General features: G+C 34.3%; 1 protein-coding gene and 1 long non-coding RNA gene across 3 annotated transcripts in view; both read right to left on the reverse strand.

The window, feature by feature from the left end:
* Positions 1 to 20,061, reverse strand: part of SPR (Sex peptide receptor) — a 202,008-nt gene that overhangs the window by 137,521 nt on the left and 44,426 nt on the right. The gene's annotated exons all lie outside the window — the stretch shown is intronic.
* LOC138141486 (uncharacterized) lies at positions 5,525 to 6,138 on the reverse strand. The gene is made up of 2 exons (XR_011163168.1): positions 5,834 to 6,138; positions 5,525 to 5,777 (listed from the first exon to the last, which is right to left on the reverse strand). It is a non-coding gene; the product is annotated as an uncharacterized lncRNA (long non-coding RNA).

The following is a 20,061-nucleotide window of genomic DNA, read 5'->3' on the forward strand; positions in this document are numbered from 1 at the left end:
CATCTTCCATTCTTACAAGGTTATCTTGCTGTTTACAAATCTAACTAGAATTTGTATATTTTGTAGTTCAGTCAAAAGTATAAACCTTCACAAAAAATAGCTGTTAAGAAGCATATTTAAAAACGCTGATATCACTATTTATTGACGTTGATTTTTCCAAGATTGCATTATTTACTTTGGAAATACATTTGACAAAATAATTTCCAATTACAATCTCTCCACGCGACAGTCAAGAACACTCCATCAAAATCCTGAAATAAGTATTGCTACAACAATTTTTTTCTGATGTGAAAGTTTCGCAGATTCTGAATGAAAATGATGAACTCAAATAACAAATCTTTTAAGGAGCCCATTCAGATCCTGGGTAAAGATTACTAAATTTACCGTTATAAGAATTCCAGAGCATTTGACGAAGTTTAACAGTCCTGAACCACTTCTTAACCACTTGACACAAAGGTGCTGATTCCGCTAATACTTTTCACAGAGACATTTTGTTTTCAATACTGTAACGCGCGAAGAACAATCGGGCGTGTCTAGAAGAGTCCCGAAGTAGTACCTTCTTCCAACAAAAATGTCACCGCTTCGATGAATAATCGAAAGTCATGATCCTATGCGAAGCGCTGAGGCCTACCTGGAATGTTCGATATAGGACCAGCATCAGTCAGTCGGTTAATTGGAGTAAACCATCATAATAAGTTATTGTCGAAGGAAAAAAATAATAACACGCGTTAGTGCAAGACTGCGAATTTCAATTTAATTTTCCGTATAACAATAAATTAATTGTTATTGTTTTCTACGAGTTTCTTTAAATCGACAAACCCATCGTCAGAGTTGCATCATTCAGGAACAATTTTTCATTTGCAAGTCAACGTCTTGTACATCAGGAACAATAAACGATGAATCACCCTCGTATTACGTCTTATAGAAATTTTGGATAGAAATTAGGTTAAAAAAGTAGAATTAATTTTGCTTTGACTGCTAAGTGCCAATAACTAGCGACTGACGGAGACTGTATCGAAGTTATGAAACAAGCAATTTAACTTGGTTCCTGAAACAATACCAATCCTGGTAAAAACCGCAAACAATAATTGCAGCCATCAAAGACGAAATCTGTCGATGGTGAGTCTTTTCTCCTGGTTTTCCTTTTAGAGCTTGAACCTAATTAATTTATGATAATGTAGATAACCGCACTTTGATAATAAAATCTTTCAGAACCTAAAGTTTGCATTAAGGGCCAGACGCTTTTAAGAGATATTGTAGTAGTTTTAATCAGTAAAGCGAACTTCAGCCATTCAAAAGCCTCCATGCAAGGTAACAGATACATTCGGAAGCCTTAAACTCACGGATCAGATGTCTAACTTTGTATAAAAGATATTCCATTGACTTCGCCTTCAGATATGAATTCGAGTGACTGCTCCCACCCTCTCCAGTATTCACTTACGACTCTTTTAGTGCGCTTTTTACGCATTTGTCAGCTGGGATAAATGTAGCTGGAGGGTTTGTATCTGTAAGCTAGTGAAAAGCTTCCGATAAAAAATATGAGCTTAATATTAGAATGCGATGAAACATTTACAAGGAAAATGATGTGGCGAAAGTTAAAGCTGGTTGCTCGCTAGGATGCGCCCGGAACGGGAAAAATCCCCACAATTTATCATCTTATAAATGAAAAAGTTGGACATCGCAAATACTTCACCACTTTGTCTGACAGTGAGCTCGTCAAATTTTAATAGTAACGAATCCACTCGAAGGAATAGCGTTGTCCTTCTCGATTTGTCACGGTTCGCGCGCGCAGATAAAGGATGCGAGTATGAATTTCTCCACAATTTGTTTAGATCGGGAAAGCCCAAAAGGGCACTTCCGTGTCTTGCAGAAAAATTCGTCTCAGCGGAGCTTCTGTCTTATCTTATTTAACGTGTCTCTAATGCGATAAACAGTGACGTCGAGTGTATCGGGAAAATGGGGCGTGTGCTTCGCCGAAGTTGTGCCAACTTTTGCCAAACTCTCATTTTTCCGTTTCTTAAGGAGGGAAGGATGAGGAGTTCCGCTGAATAACGTCAAATTTACATTCCTATCCATCACAATAATTGACGCGTGCCACGTAAATTGTAATTTCCACGATTAAATGCGCACCTGTGATACTCAATTATGTGCGTCACTCGCACGAAATTAACTTCATTTCCGATAGAGAAGGCAAATATGAGCGACTTCTCATTAAGTAATTTCATTCCTACAAATTGAAGAGTCCGTTGATTGCATAAAGTATCGAAGTTTCTATCTGAATTGGAGTGGGTCGCATTTTGCTGCGACAAGCCATTCGACAGCAACTCACTCTTCTTGCATTTCGTGCACAATTTATTGGATTATCGGAAGTAGGTATACCTTGCAAAATTCACTTAACTTTTCATTTGTCGCAACAAATTTTCCTTTGAAGTATTTTATCTCATTTACTGCAATCGAAAATAATAATAAAAAATGTTTGGATGAAGACTTTTTGCCTTGTCGACTCCATTCCCCGAATTTAATTAAACACTCTCTCTATCCAGTTTGTCTGTTTTTCTTAAACCTTTGAGGACGCGTTTTTATTGTCGATGTAGGGTTAATTTAATCTCTGGTATTTAATTTTACCCTAGAAACACTGTTATGGTTACAATAAATTAATTAATCATTGGACTGGTTTAATGAAAGTCCTGGCAGATTCCAATCACCTAAATAAACTGTCCGCTATTAAAATTATACTACCTAAAAAGTAGTAAATTGTAATACCACAATGGGTACAATAACTGTTTTAAATTTGAAATAAATGTTTCATTTTTATTAATTACTAGCTTTTACCCGCGGCTTCGCGGGTTTTAAAATGTTGTTTCTACTTTCATGTATTGTGATAAACGCAGTAATTTCAATATAAAGTTTGTCTTTTTACGAAGAATAATTAAAACTTTACTGTAGACTACTTTTTTCTTCGACTATATAAACAAAAAGATCAATACGATAAGAAACTAACACTATGATCACTTACCAATTCATGAAAATACGCCAACATAACACTTTTATTTTCAGTTGTAACCTTATTTAGATCCTCCTATTGTTTGATTGTCTCGTTTGATTTCAGATACCTGCCTTTGATTTTTCCGGTATTAAGCTATTTGAAGCTTGTTCTGCTTCATTTAAGACATCTTCCGGTAAAACACAATCATTCAAACACATTTTGCGAAATTGCTACTTTTATAAACAACCAAATGTAACTATGCCACCTGAACATATCATGCAAACGCGATTTCCAACTCGAAAAAACTTTTTTTGTGCTTAACAGGCTTAAAAATGATAATAGGGGTTGCTTTTTGTGGGTGTCAAGCGGCGAAGGTGACGATATACTCAGAGGATGAAATAGGGGTGAAGCGGAGAAGGTGAGGGTATTTCCAACTCGAAAAAACTGTATTTTTTTCTTAACAGGGTTGAAAATGGTAGTAGGGGTTGGTTTTTGTAAAATTAAAGTAGACAGTAATTTTCTTCTTGTTTTGAAGATCAAGTGTACAAAATTTCATCAAGATCGGAGTAAAACTGTAGATTTGCATACAAAATATACAAACAAACAGACATTCAGTTTTTTATATATAGATTACATACGAGTATGTCAGAAAATGATGTTTCAAACCATACGGTTTCATTTTTACAATGTCATATCATCAGGTCTTTCTTGATTACAGTCTTAAATAATAGATTACAATACAAGGAAAAATGAAATATGGTGCTATAGATTTAAACTTTTAAACTTTTTTCAGCCGTAATGTTTTCTGACTCGAGTTGGGGCAAATCAACAAAAGAAAAGAGAAATAAAAATACGTTTCTGGTGGTTTGAATTTTCTTATCTTGCAAGAAACTATTATTTACAGATAATCTTATACCTTCTTGTATATAGTTACTCGTACTATGGCGGACAATAAATTTAGGCCGGCCTGTCATTGAGTTGACATCAAAATGTGAAGCTGGCATTATGTTCAACTAACCCCATTTTCGATTTTTGTCATTCTTGTCATCGTGACAGCGATAATCAAAATTAAAATTGGGAAAAGAAGCGTGCATCAGAGAGAAGTGCTACTACAAATCAGTTATGCTAGTGCGTCATGATCTGTAAGTTACGAAAAAGGCGAAGGAAACGCCAAACAGCTTGAAAACCTTCAGTTTGACAAACTGACACATCAGTCATAATGACAATAAATGGTCGCTTGCATTGACTTTTTTGAAATGTCAGAAATTTGCCGGCCTAAATTTATTGTCCGCCATAGTACATAGATATTAATAGAGATAAATTGCCTAGAAGATCTTGAAAGAGGAGAAAATAATCCAGTTTTATTAATGTTGCATTTACTTACGCTGTGAAGCATTTCCTTTCTACATAACCCTCTCAACAACCAAGGTGACTGGAAATGGCTTGCCAATTTCCAAAAAGTCAAGCCGCTTTATTATGTAGAATAAATTCGGCAAATTCTGAATGTCACATTTTCAGGTTAGGTTGTTGGCTAAATCCTACCCTCAGAAATTTTGTTTAGCTCTAAAACTATAAACGCTTTTCGTAAGACCTGCGGTACAAACGAACTAAACATTAAATAGGTTATCGGGACATTTATTTATTTTGCATTACCTACCTATTAATTAGATCAATTTTATGTTTATTTTATATTTATCATATTTTCAGTTATATTCCCTCTGTAAATTAAATATTTTATTTCATATTTAGTAGATTATTTAAATTTTATGGGCAGCTTTCAAAAAATGTTTGCCATAAAAGTATCTGCCGTAATTTAACTGTTTGTAATTTATTTGTAAACTGAAATACAATAATAGTTATTTACGAACCAAATGCGGGAAGACGATGTTCCCGCATGAGCGCATTTTTTAAAGCACGAGCGACGTAAGAGCGAGTGCCTTTAATTAATGCGCGAATGAACGGAAGATGTCTTCACGCAAGTGGTTCGTACAATATTTTTTGTACGAATATTAAATTAAATTTTTTTGTTTTAATAAATTAAACACAAACGAACATAAAACCAAGTAGGCAGTGACCTTTGGTTATTGAAACAATTGCTTCACTTGACATTTAAATTTTTGCAATAATTTGTGAGTTTGATTCGAAGTTATTTGTGTATCATCCACCTATGAGTGATATTTCTTGTACTCCTCCCGAGATTAGGGAAGCCGCAAATGTGGCCATACAAAATTTACTGCCAAGAAAATCAAGAAAACGTTATGAGGTCGTTTATGAAAAATTTGTACATTGGTGTAAAGACAAAAAAATCAAAAATTATAGTGAAAATTGTTTGTTGGCATATTTTCAAGACTTTTCTAGTAAAAAGTCATTATGGCCAACCTATTCTATGTTGAAGTCGTGTTTGATTATTCATGAAAATGTTGACATATCTACATTCAAAAAACTAATCGCTTTTCTCAAAAGAGAAACGGAACACCAGTGTCGCAAAAAATTTAAAATTCTTGAGTGGGAACATATAGAAAAATTTATTGCAGAAGCTCCAGATTCCTCATTTCTTTTAATGAAGGTATTGTTACACATAATTGCTTTATATTTTATTGAATATTACATTTTAATTCAGGTAGTATTAATAATGCGTATTGCTGGAGCATGCCGCCGCGAAGAGTTGTGTAAAATGTCTATTGATGACATCGAATTCAAAACAGATGTAGTATTTGTGACTGTACCAGAAACGAAGAACAATGTAAGTCGTCGCTTTGCAGTAACTGAGGCTGTGTGGATTGGATTGCTTCTAAAATATAAAGAATTAAGAAATGCAACAACAACAAATAAGAGGTTTTTCTTAACATATCGTAATGGTAAATGTGTCAATTCTCCAGTAGGTCTGAACACTTTTGGAAAAATTCCTTCTAAAATTGCGGAATACCTTCACTTGGACAGTCCTGATCAATACACCGGTCACTGCTTTCGCAGAAGTTCTGCTACTCTCCTAGCAAACCATGGAGGGGACTTGTTAACTTTAAAAAGACATGGCGGATGGCTATCTTCGGCAGTAGCTGAGAGTTATGTAGAAAACTCTCTTCATAGTAAAAAAATGATTGCAGACAAAATAATGAAAGCAGGACCATCATCTGCGACTACAAGTTATGATACACCATGGATTTATTAGTACTGGATACGGTGTACAGCCATCATAGTTGAACAAGACGTACCATCTATTTCTGTCGCTCTCAACGCATTATCTGGGTATTAGCACTATCCTTTAGCGAGTCCCCCAACTCTGATTGGTTTAAATTCTCAATCTATCAATTATTTATTACTCTCCTGTCATTCGTGTCATTTTTTTTTTCTAATCTGTTTCTCTGAAGTTTGCATAATTCGGGAGTATTTGAACCGTTAACTCTATCAAGTATTATTGTTTTAGAACTTAAACATATTAAGAATGACTAATTCGTCTAAAGCCAGGTATTTTTCACTCTAACGTGAAACACTGACAAACTGACAATGCTGTTGGTAAAGATTTCACAAAAGGAAATCCAGGTTTGGACTAAAAGGTGAAGAGAGTTGTCTGCCTTCAAAAAAAATTTGTTACACAGTCTAGGACTGGTTTTACAAATCTATGAGGGGCATGATGACCAACTCAATAGACCGGGACCAATGGCTTAACGTGACTTCCGAATCACCCGCGAAAATATTAATCGTAACAGATTCTTATATTTATTCATCATTAAATAATACAACTTTGTTAAGTTTACTTCTTATCTTGTTTTTGTTTAGAGCTTTCGCAGTTTTCTTACATTCGTAATGTATTTCCCTTTGCTCGTCAACATATTGTTGGATCATATTTACATGTCGTTTTGCTTTTCGAGGGCTACTAAAATGCTCTACTGTTACATCTGCATTATATCTCGAATCTACTGATGGATTAGCCGTCGTTTTATTTTCTAACAATTTTTAAAAATAGGTAAATAAGTTATGAAAGAGAAATTAAATATTTAAGTTTTATACGCTCTACCTTTGTTGCCACTACAATGTTCTTCTGCGAAATTGAGATTAAAGGGGGCATTAGGTATGGTAGGAAAATTCAGGTATTGTGAAGATACCTATACAAACCCATTTTAAAATTTTGCATGGTTTTTTACATTCATCCTAATCAGAATTCCGAAAATGTTTTGAAGAAATAACCGCATCGTTTGCAACTTTGATTGTCTCTTCCACACTGATATCCATTTGTTTCTTAAGAAGGTTTCTTTTGGAAAACTGAAATCATTTTTTCACCCAGGTCTTCGGTATTTGTAAAGAATCGTCTATTTTAGGTACATACCAGTGAAAAGATAAGACTTGTTTTCATTATTGCAATTAGTCTATTTTACGAATGCAGGAATAATGTTAGAAATTAAAACATCAAGTTTTATGACAGTTCAGACCACAGGTTCGGACTTTTGAATTAATTTCAAACTTCAGAATTGACATTTTCGAAACATCAAAACGACATACGTATTGTAATAACAGAGAGAAACATATTTTAATACAGGTTAGAATGAAATGGGGGAAGGTACCGAAGTCTGTGATATGTTTTTTCAAAGTCGACATACGTTTATAGGGTATTGGCGTATCCAGTACTAATAAATCCATGTGATACACCATTACAACCAGGACCATCTGTGAGTGCAACAGATAAATCTACTGAATATATAAATGTTGCACAATCTTTATCAGTTGCAAATCAAGCTGCTCCAGGAACTTCCATTTCCAATTGTCAAAATTTTACCATAAATTTTTACAATAATATTTGTGAAAGTTGTGAATCTTGCAAAACTAAAAATATTGTTAATAATTAGTGTCTGGTATTAATTTTCATAATCTAAAATAGGTTACCTAATTTATTTCATGAATTCAACATTTCATGTAATGTTACATTCCATTAAATTCTGTTATTATGTTCTGCATAAATGATGTCTTTACTTTTAGATTTATTGTGGTTTTATGGCGTTTTTGGTTTAATTAAATTAAATAATACCATACGCTTTGTCAATGTCATTAGTACATATAAAAACACGAACGAACAGATCGTCCAATAGATGGCGCTGCCAATTTGTAGGAACAATTTTCAACGATTATAAATATTTCCCTAAATTTTTAATGGAGGATAATCCAGGGAAGTTGTATTTTATGAACTAAATTTTATTATTATCAAGACAGATTTTTTTTTGAATGCCTCAAAGGGCCAGTGTTTTTTGCAATTTTTACATTCGAGTCGATCGGGAAGCACGCGTTTTGGAGTGAGCGTTGGATGTTGGAAGCGTCGCTTTCAAGGCTATGAGTACAAAAAACGTTTTTAAGTACCTATTTTTGTACAATTACATTCCAGACAGAACAAATGTGACAGAACTTAATGATTTGCAGATGAAAAATTACCGATATTTGTACTGTTATTAGTGAATGTTCGACACGAGTTAGTTCTGTTCTGCTAATTGAGTGATGTACAACAGCGCTAATCGATAGCTGTACATTAGCCAGAGGCTAATTAGCCACAACTGACAGCACTTCTGCACATATTTGAATTTCTTTATTTTCTGCATCTGTTGACCGAGTTCAAATACATAAGTTTGCGACTCAAACATCAACAGTAAAACATCAATAAAGCCGAATCATCATGATTGAAACGCAGGATATTTCAAAGGATTCTGTCCCTTTATTCCTTCTTCCTCGACGTGCATTCGATTCAAAGCTGAATCCTAGCGAGACAAACATTTTTTCTTAGTCACTCCGGCCTACATCATAATGAGGACTTTACGGCGAACATTATTAAGAGTGAAACGTAAAAAACACCTAACCTGTAAAATTTGATTTGGTGTATGTGTCGAGGACATAAATGTAGGCAATTGTCGTAGATTGGCTACTCCGAAAGCCTTTTATGTACCTTTAGAATTATAAACAAGCTCATTTGGTAAAGTGGTAGTTTTGTTCTGTCCCTTTATTTTCCTGTTTTATCTGTTTATAAGAATTTTTCATTAGTAAGTGTAGCTCGCAGACAAAACAATCCCCTTGATTAAACATTACGCAAAATTGTCAGAGCGCACCGTGCAGACATTTTCTAATAAGATTAAAATTTTCACTCCGACCACCAAATTTAACGAACCCATTTACACCAAAAGTGTTCATGCATTACGTGATCCAACGGATGAGAAAATTATCCAGCTATGCCCACAATAGTGTATAATTGAAAATAAGAGCTTGTTTACACCACATTTTTCAGCTCGACGTCCTGAAATTTTCCGAATCTTGGAACGCGCTCGTGGGCGTACTGAGCTCTCAAGCGAAGTTTTCAAACAGCGCCGCAGATTAAATAAGAAGATGTAACATCATTATTGTATTCTGAAAAATATACCTGTCTTGCCTTGCCGAATTAAATAACCGAGTGCACACAAACTGAATTAAACGAGAGATGAATCCGCCAAAGCTCCACAAGACTTGTACCTAATTAAAATTTTAAAACCTGACTCAATTAGAAACGAAACAATGAAGAACGCTAAGCAAACATAAATTAAGTTCGTGCCCGGAGTTCCAAACAGAAACATGTTGTCTTGGGATTTTTTTTTTGTGGAGCACAAAAAAATCCGATTGTCAATTTGATGACGTTTACAACTCCCAAGCGAAGACTGTCACGACACTGAAATTGTAACTAATTTACTTTGAACACCGATCAGCACATTGTCAGACTCAATTTTCTGCTTGGGCACACTCTATTTACCTAAATTATATTAATTATTATTCTGGGATGGAATGTGTTTTTATGAGTCTGGATTTTTTACGCCTCTGCTTTCTTGAACTGTTCGTTACGATTGCCTCCCACCGACAAATAACCTGCGAAATTATTTCTTTTATGTTGCGATGGGTAAAAATAAACAAATTGTAGCAATCAAATTCTGAAAAAAATATAACAATCTGCACGTTGAAACTTATTCCAAGAGGTTCTGTCAAAACCTGAAAGCGATAAAAAAATCAGTTGAGCCAAAGAGGAGTGGATTCAACTGAATATTAAGAAAGCTGAAGGTCTCAGTTTATAAATACATATAGGTACCTATTTATTTTTATATTACATAGTATAATTGTACGTTATTCTGTTTAATAGCTATTTTCAATACAAGTGAGCAAAGTAGTGCATTTATTCACGAGGACGGAAGTTGGGCGTCTGAGCCGTAGGCGAGGGTCCCAACCGGACAAGTGATTAAATGCACATTTGCTCATGCATGTTGAATTTGATTTTTTCCATGATCATAAAATACAGCGGAATTTCCTGGTAGTTTAGCAACAATAATAATCAAAGGGTAAAAGGTGCCCGTCAGTCACAAACGTGACATTACTCTTTTCGATCATTTCCATAGAAACATTTACAAAGCAGTGTGCTTGCACCTACGATTTTATTGTGGACTTGATGTAACAATGGTTGCTAATGAAGTGAACAAATTTGGACAAATTTTCCCTATTCATAGTCGTCGAAAATTCACGGATATGGGTAATTTCCATCCAAAAGTCATTTACGCAGAATTATTTTGTGTCAAGGACACTCCACATTTTTTATTTTTTTCCCAAACTTATTTTTCAGAATCACCCTGTATAGAAATTTGACGGTTGTCAAATACAACAATATTTAATCCAGTGCTGCCAAGTGAACCATTATAGTCATAGTTTACTCGTTCTATCGGGTGTTCATTTAAATTTCTCCTCAAAGTAGGCGTTAAAGAGGCGATTGTGAACGCACAACGGATTACAGATCACGGATCAGCTGTTTAAATCTAACCTCACTCTTTGCGTTGTTTGTGTTTTTACTCTGCAGAGTGACGAGTGGCGCATTCACAATCGACTCTTTAACGTCAACTTTGAAGATAAATTTAAATGAACACTCGGTTTTTATGCACACTAATTGAGTACTGCATGAGCAGTCAATTATAAATTATCATATTTACAGGGCCTTTCACAACTGGCACCCCAGAGAAAACTGACACGTGCCGACGAGAATAGGTTGCCAAAAAGTACATACAAGAAAATAAATTACGCATTGACTTGTCAAATTGAATTTGACACTGACATTTTTCAAAGGTCCGGCCCCAACCTATTTTTTAAAAAGATTTGCCTTTTTATTAAAACCTAGTAACGTAAAAATATGGCACATACACCTGGAGGGGCGGGTTTCGGATTGGTTAACTTTAAGTTGTCTTTTCTCGAATACCTTTCAAGGTAGATTTTATTTTCTTTAAAATTACACATCCTAATGCCTTCTCGCGTTTCCTCATTTTCCCTAGGGCGCGAGTTGTAAAAGGCCCTGTATATATAATTATATTCGTACATGCGCCAAATGTACCTAAAATGTACTTAAAACTTTGATGCCCCAAGGGCCTATATTAGGAATTTCTGAGCCGAATCCCATTATGATAATAATATAGGTACTCGTAAATATTTGTGAAAAGATTGTCTTAAATTTTAGCAGCACAAAACTTTTGAAATTTTTTTTTTAGAATACACAGAACAGCAAGTGGGATTATTATCAAGATGTCTAATTTGTAGCGTTCTTTGTGGCATAAATAAAAGATTTAAAAGGTGAAAAAGCAGCATAATAAAATTATACATACAGGGTGTCCCAAAAATGGCGTACTAACTACTTACTACCGTATCCAGGATGTTTAAATGTACACGAAAAAAATATGGAAAAAATTTTTCAGGCAAAAAAATTAATTATTATTATTTTTATTATTAACGGTAATACAATGTAAACAAAGATGTACTCGTACATCATTACCTTGCAGTGTTACTGTAGTGGATTTAAAATATTTTTTTCGATTTCCAAAGCTTCTAAATTCACTATTGTGCAGGATTAGATATTGGTAGTGAGTAATCTTGTACTTTGTGATAATATGTACGATTAGAGGTGGCTGTCATGACAATTTAATACATATATTTCAAAATAATTTTCCTGTTAAGAGCTACTTTCAAGGACCGCCAAATCAGCAATTAAGTCCAATAGAATTTTTTAAACATTTTTCTGACGTTTACAGTAGTCTCTTCTACACCGTAGTGCACCGTTAGTACGCCATTTTTGGGACACCCCTACTTATCTATAAAATATACAAATTGAAATATTGCTTGAAATGTGAAGGATCTAATAAATGGAAAGTCGACAACTACTAATGGAATAATATAGTGCGTGACTGAAATCGTTTTCGTGAACTCAACAATGTTTTGACCACATTGTCTAACGATAATAGTACAGTGATTATAACTTTTTCAAATATTACAACATTATCTAAATGAGCTGCACTTGTTTAATATTTATGAACGGTAACTGTTAATAGAAAAGCTCATTAAGAATCTCTGAAAAGTTGTTTAGCTAATAAAGACAAATATAGCGTTTTCAGTGACTGACGGCTGAAGTTATAAAACCAAATCACTAAATGAACAAAGTGGAATGTTGCATTATTACAGGCTACATGAAATTTGTTAGCACCGCTCGTTGTGGATAATGGATTGAATAGGCGAGCATTTGGAAAGCGGGGTTTTATATTTCCTATCTGTCCATTCTATAAAAATGTATTTCAAAGGAAAATGACCCTTGTGCTAACATATTTTTCAGATTTGATAATGCAGCACTAAATTTGTAAAAGGCGACCTCTGGCTTTTTGCTGATAGTTTGATTTTTATAGTTTATAGTTTTACAACCCGAAATCAACTGAACATACTATAAGAATGTGTTTTCATCCATTTGCACGAAAAATAAAATCAAATTTAAAATAATAGTAGATTGTGCGCTAATCGGATTAAGTGGTACTTTTTTTGTCGAGCAATTTGTTTGCGTAGCGAGGTGAAGCCTAGCGTAGCCGAGCTACTGCAATAATTGCAAGTCAAAATAGTCACTTTTAATCCGAATGACACATACTCGTACCTACTGTTTTTTCTCCAACCGTCTTAAAAGAGGCTACTTTTAATACCGTTTTCTGTCACTAAAGTTGATGTTTTTGTAACTGTACAAAAATGTTATGTCTACGTGTTACTAAGGCAATATTTTCACCTCTTCGTATCCCACCTCCACCCGGCGGCACGGCAATTTTGCCGGTGTACATACACTATTACGGATAATACTATCAAGTAATAGTGCAGTGCTTATCAACATTACCGGCGTCTTGCCTCCACATTTAGACTTTTTTGTGTTTTATGTTCTGTGTCAATGTTAAGGAATTTCCTCACGATATGACATGAGTATAATAATATACCTTTTTGAATTTCAACCACCAATTTGTCCTAGGTTTAAACATTTTTACTGGCAATTAATAGTTTAACACTTAATTTGTTGATTTGAAGAAAACAACTAAAAACCTATGAGTTCTTCGTCAATGACATCTATCATATGTAAAATTTGATTATTTTTTTGTGTTTAAGGTTTAGTTGATCAATTGCTCATGGAAGTTGGTTTTTATACAACCAAGATTCTAGCGGGGATGAATTATCTCAGTAAAAAGAACTGGTTCCTAGATTTTAAACTTGGAAATAAATTTTGTGGTCACTCCATAATAGGTACAAAGTAGGTAGTCACAGTAAGATTTGTAACATGGAGTTAAGGACTCATCAACTCATTTCAACACCTCACCGGGGAAGCTTCTTGGGATTTTGATAGAACACCACTAATTGAATATTCACAAGATGGACAGAGTGTGCAAAATTAATTTCTAATGTATGTCATGCCATCAAGAATCAAAGAAATGTAAGATTGATGATCAACGTTCTACTCGGAAAAACTATCGAATTCAAAATATTTTTTGAGGCAATCCCCCATTTTTCATCGATTTAGCTCCCACTGGTTCTACTATTTATTCCTTAAATAATTTGCAAGGTTTCACAATTCTTGTCATTACTACCAATTTACGAAAAGTTTTCCACAATACCTAAAAATTTAGTGAAAAAGCTACACAAACTCAAATAATTACTTCATCATCATTATCAGTAGTTTTTGATAGTTTTTGCAACTCACGAAATCTTAAATATCAGTATCAAACTAAACAAGTTGCAAAAGCTTACAAAAAACTTCTGATTAGGATGAAACTTCGGTAGTTTCCGGTTTTTCTTGACACAAGCCATGTGTATAAAACGGAGATATCTCATTTCCCGGCGACCGTAAAAAAGGCGATTGATTGCTGTCATAAGATTATTTTGTTCATAACCATAAGACTTACGACTGCTCATTTTTATAGCCAAGTTCGTCGTTTAAGCCATAGTAAGATAAATGCTTCCGGTTCCTGGCGCTTACTGCCGAGATTTAACTGTATAAACTCTCTCCCAACACCCTGTCGAACTGTTGTTTTAACAATTTATTAGTTCACCTTCTTGCATAATTAAATAGTCTGAAAGTGTCACACAAACGATAAGTTTACTCAAACAATCAAATTTTCAGCAAACTTTCCTTGTAAAGATATCTGTGGCGAAATAAAACCGTATGGGGTCTTTTATTCTTTTATCCTTCGAACGTATTAACTACAACGTGTCAATTACATTTACACCAACCAGATTTGCTTGCTCGCCACGATTTCAGAGGGAGTTCCCCAGTCACTATTCAAGGATGTGTGCAGAAAGTTAAACATTTTCCTCCACAAAATTCTGCACTCTTTACTCACCCGCCGCGTTGAGATATAAATAAATTAAACCGACACAAATTATTAATTAAATCATTACTTAATTAACATGAAACCTTATAGAGTGGAAAATCAAATTAAATTCATTGTAAAAGCGGAATATAAAGAGGTAATGTTTCACTCAGGACAATTATAATGAAGAATCGTTTATAAATATGTACACATAACAAATCATCATAATCAATCAAAACATTAAAATCAATAACAATAATTCCTACAATTCTGCGTTGGCAAAAGTGCAAAAGTCCCAAAGGCCGTAATGTAAATGTTCACAAAATGATTTTTCTTTCTTTTGTAATGTTAGTGCTTACATAAAGCTCGCTTGAGTATGACATGGTCACGCTAAAAATAAAATAGTAATTGTAAAGTGGGAAATAAAATGGAATTGTCGGTGAAATTTTCCTGACAGAAAACTGTTACGTTTATTACTACGTCAAAAATATTTCAAAGCGAATCATTGAAGTTATCGTAACATAACACACCCACCTAGTTGTATTTATCAGGATTTTCACGTTTCAGTTATTGTGATAAATCGTCGAAGAGATCTAGTGAATAATGTCAAATTTGCTCGAGGAAAGGCGCGGAGGTCATGAAAAGCCATAGAAAATTCCTTCACTTGAATCCTCCGCCCATCTCTCCCACAAATGATAACTCGTCTTTGTTACGAAACTGTAAAAGATACAGAAGCACCTGTTAACAGCGGCCAACTTTTAAATTAGCTCCGAAGAGTATATTGAGACATTAATTCGAAGGGTTTTGCCTGTATTACCAATAAAAAGCCCGAAATTCTAGCGGACTTGGCAGATTTGATGGGAAGTAGCCAATAGAAAGAGGGCCCCCTATAAAATCTGCAGTTACAAAACAACAGAGCCCCTAAAATATAACATTCGTTTTTTATGCGACACTATAAGGAGAAGTGCTGCGGTTTCCAAAATGGCAATTACGCGCATTTAAAAGAGAACTGTTAGTTGGAAGCTTGATCGTCGAAAGCTCGTCCGACGTGACGACACGATACAGAATTTACCTTCTCTTCGGGCGAACTGTGAATTGTTCGTCGATAAAATAATGCGCATTTTCCACAAAGAAAATTAATTAAGTAGGAATTTTTAAAGCTTTTAGGGGATGCAGTGCAGCGCCCGGACGCAGTCACGAAACGCAGAAGACGTGAAAGATAAAAGCTCGGCTAAAGTTTGTAAGGTGGTTAGCTTTTATTACAGAGCAACAGACGTTTTATTTTGCTTTACTCACGTTCCGAACGTTGAATAACGAGGACACGGTTTATTTATATCCAGCATTCACAATAAATAAGTCGAGCTTAAAACTTTCAGTCTTCCAGGTTTAATGCTACTGAAACACGATCATGCCAATATATTGAACCTACGTCGAACCGGTGGACCGCTCCCTGGGTCCCAACTTTGCCGGAATTTTATCCCTGTTCTGTTGTTGCCCGGAAAATTCGCAAAAATATGCCAACTTTACGAATGACAACGCGAACTTCCCACTTAACACAAATTCCACTTAAAAATTAACTTAGCTTTTAGGAAGCTAAATGACAAAACAACTTGCAGGCACCTCAGACGAACTCGGGGCGTTAACAACCCCGACTGCTTGACATGTAATCAACACGAATTTGCTAATTATTGGCGTAATTAAAATCAACCGAGTGTGTCTAACTCGGAAGATTTATTTTTTAAGTGAATTAAATTTTCCAGAGGGCGAAATTTGGTCTGGTGCAGCTAACCCACATCATAACGTCAACGTATTCCAAATTAAAATGTATCAGCTTTCCAGAAAATTTTAGTATCTTCCCAAAACCGAGAGCTAAAAGTGTCAGGGTGTAAAATGTAAAGTTATAGGCGGTTGCAGAGGACGTTCCCCAGTTAAATATAATGGAGCTTTTTTCTATTGGGGGCAATAACCGCCGACCTCTATAAATGACCTCCGACCTTTACGCCACCAAATCTTGTCAAATGTATTAGAAAAAGTGCGATGTGATTGAATCCTTTGCCGTTATCTTTCAGGACGTATGCTCTGCATTGAGGGGAATGGTAGTTAAGCACCTCAACCAGTCTAATCTAAATCGGCTAAGTAGTAAGTGTGGCAGCTTATTCTAAGTTAGGTGCAGGCAATCTTTTATCTGTAATGGGGAGTGTTACCAGCTAAAGACAAACACTAAATTTAAGAAGTTTATAAAGGAACGCTGTAATTTACGACTCCAACAACGCAAGATATTAATGCTAGAGACAATGCGGGATAGATTTGACAAATGTAGCTATTTGCTGGGGCATAAGTTGCTGTCAGAAAGAGCATTTTAATATAAGTTTAGAAGAGGCGACATATTACTTTGGCAATTAGTTAGCTGAAATGTATAGACTCCACTATATTTGAAAGGAAGTCGATATCTGTGAAGAGACTCTTTGTGCTCTGCGTATAAAGAGCACTTTCACTGAACAGTAGACGTAATGGAATGAGATATTCAGTTTAACTATATATAGTGAAATTTTTTTAATAAACAATTGTCAGTGTCAAAATGACGTAAAAAACCATACTGTACCACCCTAAAATTTGCACATATGGACCAGCTGTATAACAATTTGACACCAAATCATGGTTAAGGTTATGTTCACTTCACTTCCCGTACCTTTCTTCCGTGAATTCATTTTCAAAACAAATTTAATGAGAAATCAGGAGAAACCTTTTCGAATTTGAAATAAACTCTCGCTCGTTAGGGCGCAGGCTCAGTTACATAAAAAAATGTTGACACTCAATGTGACCAATCGTATTATCATGAAAATCACAGTTTGGTTCATACCAACAAGACAACGTTTTGACAATTGTTTATTAAAAAAATTCAACTATATGTGATTAGGTTTATTCGTCATCAGCCAACCAATAATACTTAGTCTAATCCGGGAATAAATGCACTGAAATTGTTTCTCTTATCATAATTACGATTATTTCCAAGGGGGTGTTTTAATTAAGTTTGTATCAGTTGATGGTTGCTGCTTAATTCAAAACTATTATAGAAAACTGACAATGGAGCTATCTCATAATTGTATAGCTTCTTAATTGACAATTGCGTTTAGAACTTGTAGGTAGAAATGTATTTTTTGCTAACAACGTAAATTTTTGTACCAACTGATGTTGAATTGTCTGATGCCGCAATTAATAAAAATGTATTAGAATATTAAAGCAAAAGTTGTGTTCTGAGAATACAATTGATAGCTAATCAATTTGAATCACTAAATACACATAATGAAGATTTGCTTGTAAAAAGAGTTTGATAATAAATAATTAATGATGTCGATCACTTCCAATATTATAATGAATAAATTAGTTTTGAAGTTGCAGCTGTTACGCCCAAAAATGTTAATATCTTAACTACGTACAGGTCACCCAGTTGTGATTGACAGATTTTCTTACAAGCTTGAGCTACTTATTATTAATGACCAAAGTTTAAATTCTTGATGCTTGTTTAAAATGTTTTAATATAATTATTTAATCTATAAATATCTGCCTTCCTCAAACAAAATAAGTCATGATATAAAGCCAAACATTTAATAATTGTTTTATTGATAAATTAAAACAAACGTGTAATATTGTAATATTGAAGATTTGGTTCATAATCTAATAATTATAATATTTTGTTTTGGCCCGAACTATTAAGTTTTTATTATGCGAAGGAAAGGTAGAATAAAGAACAAAACAAAGAGGTTGATTAATAATTAATTATCTAGAATATGATGGATAATAATGTTGAAAAATTTGTAAAAATGGAGAAAGCGGAAAGTATTCCTAAAAAAAATCAGCTAGGTATAATAAATATAATAATATAAGATCTAAAATAAATTCTAAATTTTATTATCCATATGTTAATTTTGCTCGATAACTTATAATGACAATGAGATAAAGAAATTTATGAGGGTCGACTTCAGGAACATTTTCTTCCAGAAAGAGCCTACCATTCTTAGAGCGACGTTTACCACGTTGTAATTATTGTTGAATTATTTAGAGAAAGTAGAAGTGTTAAAAAAACAATAACGGAAAGCAAAACAAAAGAACAGCTGAGGTAGTACACAAGGCGCGGGAAGTTCTAGGAGCAACTTCATCCACATCCATTCGAATGCTTATACAGGATCATTATAAATTATTGTCCCTCCGCAGTAGGCGTTGGTGACGTAGTTGAGTGTGCCGCAAGACTCATAACATGAGTGAGACTAGTATCGCCGATAGGTGGCGCTATCGGCGGTAGTAGAAATCTGTCTTCTAGTTTGTCTAACGTTGCGAGGCTGCCGGCACATCCAAAATTTGTGCGGGTTTTCAACGCCAACAGCGATGGGACAATAATTTATAATGACCCTGTAGTAACATAAGGCTAATAAGCTAATAAAGCTTTCGTTTATCAGTGAAGATACTTGATAGATAGAAATATCCGTAATGTTTTATAATAATTATGGGTATACAATTAATAGGTATATTGTATACGAGTATTATACCCTTTAAGCTCGTTGTGTATTATTTTTATTGTCATTTTGTCTTTTTTTAACTTATAATTTCTACAAAGTTTGCAGCTTCGAGAAACATGTTTTTTTTAGGATACACTTTTACAGTGCTTTGGTTTTTTCAATTTGCCGTCAAAGTTGGCGTTGGGGAGTCGATTGTGAATGAACCACTCGTCTTGAAAACACACAAAGTTAGGTTAGATTTAAACAGCTGATCAGAGTTGTAATCCGGTGGTGCGTTCACAATCGACAATTCAACGCCACCAAATTTTAAAAAACACCCGTTGCTAGGTACTTCGCAAATAAACAAGTCTAAACTAAAATAAGTTGAGAACATCAAAAAGAGACAAAACATTCAAAACTGCAAATTTAATTTTATCCATTAGTATAAAGCGGGTTTTTTTTTATAAGCTCATTAAACATTTTACAATTTTTATTAACCAAATTATACTAAAAGTATAAACAGGAAAGAAAATTTCAAATTAAATGTATCCGTAAATCTTCAAGTAAAATATGAATCCATAAAATAAATTCATTTTGCTCTTTTGACTTAAATAAACGTCAACTGAAGCTTTCAACTTTACAATAAGCGCCCCTGGAGAAGCTTTATTATATTTTTCACTTTCTTTAAAATGTATTCTCTAAATTGTTTTACAGGAATTTACGACTACTTCAGTACCTAGAGGAAAATATCTCCAATTCCTTTTCCAACCTAAAGTTATTTTAACTGTCGGAATTTTTTCAATATTTATTATATAACACTATGTAGTAGACCTTTCCTTCAAAAAAAAGTATCAACTATTTTCTGTTTTTATCAGCGTCTTCCCAAAACTGGGAAATCATTCTTGATGCACCAACTTGAATTCAGCAACGCTGTTCACGTTGATATAAT

Source organism: Tenebrio molitor, chromosome 1, assembly GCF_963966145.1.
Source record: "Tenebrio molitor chromosome 1, icTenMoli1.1, whole genome shotgun sequence".
NCBI classification, from domain to species: domain Eukaryota; kingdom Metazoa; phylum Arthropoda; class Insecta; order Coleoptera; family Tenebrionidae; genus Tenebrio; species Tenebrio molitor.